Genomic DNA, 7,740 nt, shown 5'->3' on the forward strand with positions numbered 1-7,740 from the left:
GGGTAGTCAGGTGTTTGGGCCTCCTAAATGAGCCCTTTCTGGAGTTCTCTTTATTCCAGGCCACATTCAGGGTCCTCTGAGGTCACATAGAGGAAGGGAAATCCCTCATTCCTTTGGACTCAGCTAAGTCCCGTGCAACTGCTGGGCAAAAAAGCTGCACCCAGGGAACCCTTAAAGAGAAGGGGGCTGATTTGAGACAGGTAGAGTCCAACCCAAAGCCCCTTCCCATCCCTCAGTCACACCTCTGCTTCATTCCTCTCTCTTCTGGCTCCAAAGCGGTTGAAGCCCTTGTAGACTCCTGGATAGCCAGTGTCTGTCATTTAGGGCATAAATGAACTGTTATCTTCTACAAAGCGATGGGGTCTCATCTTGAGTTTTATTGATTAATTACACACTAGTGAAACATCACTAATTACTGCTTACACCTGGTATGACTCTGTGCTGATTACTAATTACACCTGGTGGGCGACGGTCCTGGTTAGGTTTTGTCAGTCTGACATAAACTTAGATATTGCTGGGAAGAGAGACTGTTAAGCACTTTCCATCATGGGCAGTGTCATCCTTGAGCAGGTGGGCCTGGGTTGTATAAGAAACATAACTGAGCAAGCCAAGGAAAGCAAGCCAGTAACAAGCCTTGGTGTCTGCTTAAGCGTCTGCCTTAAATTCTTGCCTCGGCTCCCCTCTTGAGGGACTGTGACATATAAGCTGACCTTAGTCCTTTCTTTTCCAAGTTGCCTTTGATCGTAGTGTTTATGGCAATGTGGAAGCAAGCTAGGATAGCCTCTGCTCACAGAACAGCTGACTGGAGCCAGGAAAGTATAAACTGAGGCCAGGAGTCCCCTGCCAACAGGACCTTAACTCTGCCTCAGCTTTGGAAACAAGAAAGGACATCCGGTCAAGCCAAAAGTCTTTTAAAGGTCAGGATGAATGTGACAGTGCATCCCTCTGGCTCTGGCACTTGGAAGGAGAAGAATACAAGTTTGAGGCCAGCCTGGTCTAAATAGCAAGTTCTAAGCCATCCAAGGCTTCACAGTAAGAAAAGCCAAAACAAACAAACTGACACTTTCTGCTCCCCCCGCCCAATTCCTTTCCACTTCAACTGTTCTTAGAGGACCATTTCATGGGCATGGGGACATCATCCCTTTTTGGTCCTCAAAAAGTAGGGGTTTTCCCGTATGGTCCAAGAGGGGCCTGGGGTCAACAGGGCACAATGTCTGGAGTAAATTTAGAGTCAACCCTGTAAGCTGGATACTGTTGCATCCTCTCTCTTCTGAAAGGAACTCTCCTGTTTTCCAAAGATTGTTTTGTCTCTGAGGCTGGGGACAGCGTGGGATTGAAAGTGCTGCTGTGTATGTCATAGAAGCCTAGGGAGATCATGTATCCTGTATCATCACTGGTGAGGTTCTCAGAAGTCACCTTCTTAGGACAGGGAGGCAACAAAATCCTGTGTGGGTGAGTGACAGTCCCCATGACAAGCTGTGGGCCTGGCTGAGACAACTTTAGAAGGTCTCACGTCCTGAGATTCTCTCAACAGATCAAACACTGACGGTCCACTTTTACAGCAGTCCCTTGCTTCTGAAAGCATCGTTAGCCTAGGAGGAGCCCAGGCTAGACACTGAGGTGAATTTCCCAGCTTCAGAATTCTTCCTTAATGTTCAGTTTTATTATTCCTGACCTACACCCTAGTTCTGAGGTCTAGGATATCTCCTTGCCCAAGTGCTGGGGACTGCCCAGGTGTTCTCATGAGTGGAGACAGTCATCTTAGCAGCTCCTTCCTCCCATGGACACTACTGATTTCGGGGGCAGGGACCTAACTAGCCACCTCAGGTGCTCATATCTCCTAGCCTAGGCCCACGGGTCCCAAATTAGTGTGTGTGAATGGGGACACCGGATGACTGGAAACCACATGGAAGTGGCTCTTTCCCTGCAGCTGTGTGGGGCAACCCTGGCTCAGATGCTGGGACCCTGCCTGCAACTGCAGCAGCTTCTAGCCCTGCCTTGGAAGCAGACGGTAAGCTCAGATTCCAACGGCTGTCCCAGTAGAATAGTCTTAAAAACAGAGGGGCGCAAAGCCTGGCTGCGGGGAACTGGACCTCTTGAGATCCAGCTCAGATCATGGCCTCCTAGTTCTCACAAGCCCTCATAGCTGGATATTGGCTCTGGTTTTGCTAGATGCACAGGCCATCCTCTGAGTCCCCAGCCGCAGTTCTGAGGTAGTCATTGAACCAAATTCCTCCAATATCTTTACAGTGCCCAGAGCATTGTCTTAAGGTCTAAAGATACCTGGGAAGACCCAGCAGCCCTTCCCACACCTGTTCAGCCCCTTTCTGTGGAAATAGGAGAGGGAGTTTCTGCCCTCTGTCCTCTCCAGAGATAGACCTCACAGCTTTCTGAGGCTTCCAGGCTGGTCCCACTGAAGGCCAGAGGAGGCGGATTAGGGTTCAGGTGCATAGTTTTTGATTTGAGTCTTGGGTCCTTGCTCCACTGCTATGGAATCAGACTTGTTCCCTAAACACTCCCTCACTAGTGGTGCCCTGCAGCTAATGGTCCCACACAGGATAAGACAGTTCTGTCTACATGCCCACACACAGGGCAGGGGAGAGGTGCAAACTGGATCCACGGCTTCTGGGGTTTTCAGAGTGCTGTGTGTGGGTGGAAGAGACCCCAAGGAGGGAAGGGGCACTCAGAAGAGGCCCCACTGGAGCTGAAAGCAACAATATTTGCAGTCATGGAGACTAGAGGCGCATCTAGAGGCAGGGAAGGGAACCCTGCTCTCCCAGAAATGAGAAAAAAAGGAGGTCCCAAGAAGAGGAGATGCCTGTTCACCCAAGCAGAGGGACAGTCACTCTCCTGGGAGAAGAAGAGCAGCCAGCAAAGCTGGACGTGGCATCAAGTCTGAGCTGGGCAGGGAGGGGACAGCTATGATGGACCACTGCAGATTCTAGCTGACCAGGGCTGTCTGGCTTGCCTTGCAAGCACTGATTGATTTCACACAGAAATCTAGACTTCAACCCTGAGTACGGACAATACAAGTGGCAGTTCCCCCAAATCAGAAATCAGTAGGCAGTTGTTTGTGTGCTTTGCCAGGCTATTCTACAGCCTAAAACGTCACACGCCGATGACCTCGGGATCTTGTCACAGGGATGGCCCTGAAGGTGTGGACTTTGGCGTTGTTAGTGAAGCCCCTTCTGAGGGAAGCTGTGTGGCTGGAGGATGACAGACATAGGGAGGAGGCGAGAGCAGGTGGAGTTGAATTGGGACCTGCAGGTGGCCCTCCTCTGTCATTGTTGGGCACTATACCATGAAACACCTGATTCTGAAGCCCACAGGGGCCCAGCAGGGGCAGAGGAGAGTCAGATAGAGTGGAGAGGGAAGCCCAAGCTCCCAGCTACCCGTGGTTTCTGGGAAGCAAGAAGCCTGGCAGAGCTCCGCGCATGCTCAGTGAAAAGCTGTGAGGCCGGCCTGTGCCTCGTGGTGCCACGAACTGGAGAAAGAGCCTTTCCTGCCCCACTGCTCGCCCTCTTCCGGGCATGCTTGCTTCTGTTGGGCAGCGTTGTCCTCCAGGCTGTATCTCAGGAGTCTAGTGCCCCGGAGAGAGCTCATGCTGTCAGGGGCTGCAAGTTCATTTCAGACTGAGCCCTCCAGGGACATGTGCTGAGCTGATGTGGGGAACATCTGGAATGAATGCTTGTAACTACAATCTGGCTGGGGTGGAGGTGTCTCAGGACAGCCCCACTTCAACGACCGCCACCAGCTGTGTTTACAGCTCTGGAACATAGGGAGGTCCTCACCGAACAAAAATTTGGAGGCCCTGAGCCTGGTGAGTAAACCCATATGGAGCAGGTATGGGCAGGAAATCAGGCTACAGGACTGGGGCCTTGCAGGATGACAGAGTCCCAGGGCCCACCCAGGATCTGCTCTGCAGTCTTGTCTCTTTCCCTGGGGGCATCCTTCTGGAAGACCAGGAGCCTTGATCTCTGCTAGAGTCAGCGGCCAGTCGGAAGTGTTATCTTTATCAGTTCCACTCCACGGCAGCCCATCTCCTCAGTCCAGCCCTTCACTCTGCAGGGCCTCAGCCTTCTTGCTTACTGCAAGGGGATAATGTCACGTCCCTCTCGGGGCCCTGCTATTATGAGTGTATGGGAATCCAGATTGCTGGTACTTCAAACAGGACAAAGTTACACAAGGGGACCACTTTCCCCCGGAACTGTCCCTCAAGTATGGTCACTATTATTGTTAGCTTGGCCAAGCTCCACCTCACAGTTGCTGTCACTGTAAGTCAGCCTCTACCTTCTCTGCTTAGACGTTTCCCTCTGGAGCTCCTTGGCCAAAGGTGGACAGGGAGGTCCAGGGCACAGGCTAGGTCTCCAGGCGGTCACTGAGCCTCCGTGGAAGGCGGAGTTAGGGCCTTGATGCCAGTATCCCTCTTCCAAGAGGAACAAGGGCTGCATGAAAGGTCGGTTGGTGTAGCTGGACGGTTTGAAAGACTTTGGAATCCTGCATCCTCGCTTGGGGACTTATTTGCTGCGTGACCCCAAGAATCCTAGAAATGCTCTGAGCTTCAGGAAGCCCGCATGTAAGATGGGGTCTGAAGCCTACAAACTCTCTGGGCACATTTGTCATTTACTTCTAGTGTCCTTTCCAAGTAGTCACAAGGACAGAGCCAAGATCAGGCTCAGTGTGGGCCAGGGTCAGGGCTCACTCCTGACTATGACTGTCTGGGGCCTGACCTGCTTCTCACCCTCAGCTCAGCTAAGGCAGCCTGAACACATGCACAGGGGAACCACCCAGGCTGGCTCTGTCCCCGCTCATTAGCTCGGGGCAGCAGGCAGCCAAGGCAGCAGCTGCCAACATTGGCACTCCTTCCCCCGTCTTTGGCCAGGGGTCAGAATCTGTAGGCCATCTCTTAGTGCTCCCCCGTCCGGCCCACTGGGGCATCCCCACCTGTCAGGACCGCTACCTTCCTGGTTCCTGCTGGGCTGTGACTGACAGGTCTCCTTGTGCCAGGCTGGAAGATAGGCGCTGGACACTGGACAAGTTAGGGGAGTCCTGGGGCCTGGGCACTGACCCAGCAGACCTGGGTGTGGAGTCTGCCTTGTGTAACACAGCTAGGGCTCTAAAGAACAGAGAGTTTCCATGGCAGAGAGCAAGCCAGACTACCAGACTTGTACCAACATGAAGGCCAAAGCTCAGATCATGTCCATGGAAAGACTGAGACTTAGAAGCCGAGGGACTGCTTGGCAGTCACACCAGAAGGTCGGGGCAGTGGGCCAGACTCTGGCTCTTCCTGACCCTAGTTTGACTTCTTTCCCCTGCCCAGTGGCTTTTTTTTGTTGGGTCTCATGCGCCCAGTGTGACTGCTGGCTGAGGACTCCCTTACCCTGTGTCTTGCATTAGACCTGCCAGCATTGCCCAAGGCGCGTCAAATGCTCCCACGTGAGCACAGAGAGGTGAAGCAACTCTCCCAAAGTCACACAGCAAGTGAGAACAGCATCATATCCATCCATCCATCCATCCATCCATCCATCCCCTCATCCAACCAACTAGTCCTAGCTTCCAGCTTCCTACATACCACAGGATTTTGTAATAGGGAAAAAACAGTGAACAAATGACCTGCTCGTGGAATCAGACCTGACGTACAGCAAGTGAATAGTCCCATAAAGACAGAGCTGTGGAAGTCTATGGTCCGGTGGAGGATGCAAGGGGGAGATGCTGGCCTGGGAAATCAGGGGGGCTCTTCTTTGGGGAGGTTGGATGAGAAATGCCAACACCTGAGGTGGGAGGGAACAGTGATTCTGAAAGAACTGGGAGATGTCCATTATGGCTGGAGCAAAGATAGAAGAGAGGGGTCACGCTGCTGAGAAGTTGGGGGGGACTCAACCATGCTGAGCCTGGAGTTCTCGCTCTCCTGGGGGCAGTGGGGAGACATGGGTTGCTTTGGTACTTTTAGTGCCACCGTAGCCAAGGGACACACGACTTGGGAGGAGGTTGGCAAAGGTGGAAGATTGGAAAGTACCAAGAGCAGACGAGCAAACAATACAGAGGTCTACCAGGAGGTGGAGACCTGTGGTCAAATCCGAGAGATGAAGAGGGCTTCTGCTCTCTTAGAGGCAGACCCGATAGGGCAGGATGTGATTCCTGATACCAGGGTAGCAATGGGAAGACATGGAGAGTGTTAGGGGTGTAGCCGTGGGGGGACTGAGGTGGGACAATACCTAATGCTGTCTAGCAGACATGAGGCCAGAGAGAAAGTGAGACTAGGGGATCCTGGAAGCCAAGAGAAGAAGAGGCTCTAAGATGGTGAGTGGTCACCAGGGACTAGTGCCACCGGGAGACTGTTTTACACAGAGGATGTAGCCCATGAGGAACTCAAGAAAGAGTTACTGCCATAGAGTAGTGGGTAAGGATTGGAAGGTGGCTTAGACAGAGACCGGCAGAACCATAAAAACAAACCACTGGACTGGCTGGGCTGGCAGCTGTGCCTGGGCTGGCTGGGGCTAGTGCCTACTGAGTGAAATGGCCTGAATCTTCTGTGGCTCCCACTAACGGACAGATGGAAGAGTAGTCTGGGGCTTCCTGACCTACCTACCACCCTGGCTATAAACCTGCCTGAGGAGAAAGCAGCAAGGCCAAAGAAGACAGGAATCTGAAACAAGGACCCCAGAATCCTCATCTGAGGTGGGCCAACATGGCCATGCAAAACAGAGTAAGCCAAGCTGGATGACTAAACTCTGGACATCAGAGCCAGGGTAGAGTGCGGAGTCACATATGCGTGCATGTATATGTATTCTGGTCTTATTGATGTATTGAGAAATAAAAATAATACATGTTTGAAGTGTATTCCATGATTTGACATACCTGCTATGCATGATACCTATGGCATGTATGTGTGTGTGCGTGTATGAATGTGTGCACATATAATTATATAATTAATTACTTGTGTGTTTATAAGGTTGAGTGGCGCATGTATTGCGGTGTGTGGAGGTCAGAGGACAACTTGTGGGAGTCAGTTCTCTCCTTCCACACGTGGGTCCCAGGACTGAAGTCGGATTGTTAGGCTTACGACCAATAGTTTTACCTTCTGAGCCATCTCACATGCTCCAGTGCTGGCCGCCTCTTTCCTTGCTGGTAATAGCTTTCTCAAGAGGTGTAGTAGGGATGGCCTTCAAGTTCTGATTTGCAAGTCTGTTGTAATTAATGGTGTTGAGCTTCTTTTCCTATACCTGTCTCCCACTTGTGTGCCTTTTAATTTACTATTTTATATTTTATTTTATTTCATTTTATTGAGACAGTTTCATGCAGCCTTGGCTAACCTTGAATTCACTACACAGCCGAGGATAACCTTGAACTTCTGGTCTTCCTCAGTGGCCAAGTGCAGACCTTACCGGTGTGCACCATCAGTACTGGGTTTATGTGGTGCTGGGAATCAAAACCAGAGCTTTACGCATGTATGCAAGGCTAGTATTCTGACAACTGAGCTGCGATCCCGGTCTGTCAGTGTAACTTCCTTAGGAAAGTGTCTATTCTGGTTCTTTGGGTGTGTGCCAGCCTGTGTGAATGAGTGTATGGGTGTGTGTGTCCATACATGTATGTCTGTGTGTCTGTGTGTCTGGTGTGTGTGTGTGTGTCTGTGTGTCTCTGTCTGTGTGTGTTTGTGTGTATGTCTGTGTATGTCTGTGTCTCTGTGTGTGTGTGTCTGTGTCTCTGTGTGTGTCTGTGTGTATCTGTGTGTGTGTCTGT

General features: G+C 51.5%; 1 protein-coding gene across 4 annotated transcripts in view; it reads right to left on the minus strand.

Moving 5' to 3' along the window:
• Window positions 1–7,740, minus strand: part of Ccdc33 (coiled-coil domain containing 33) — a 100,347-nt gene that overhangs the window by 65,636 nt on the left and 26,971 nt on the right. The gene's annotated exons all lie outside the window — the stretch shown is intronic.

This window comes from Grammomys surdaster, unplaced genomic scaffold (genome assembly GCF_004785775.1).
Source record: "Grammomys surdaster isolate TR1022 unplaced genomic scaffold, NIH_TR_1.0 241, whole genome shotgun sequence".
NCBI classification, from domain to species: domain Eukaryota; kingdom Metazoa; phylum Chordata; class Mammalia; order Rodentia; family Muridae; genus Grammomys; species Grammomys surdaster.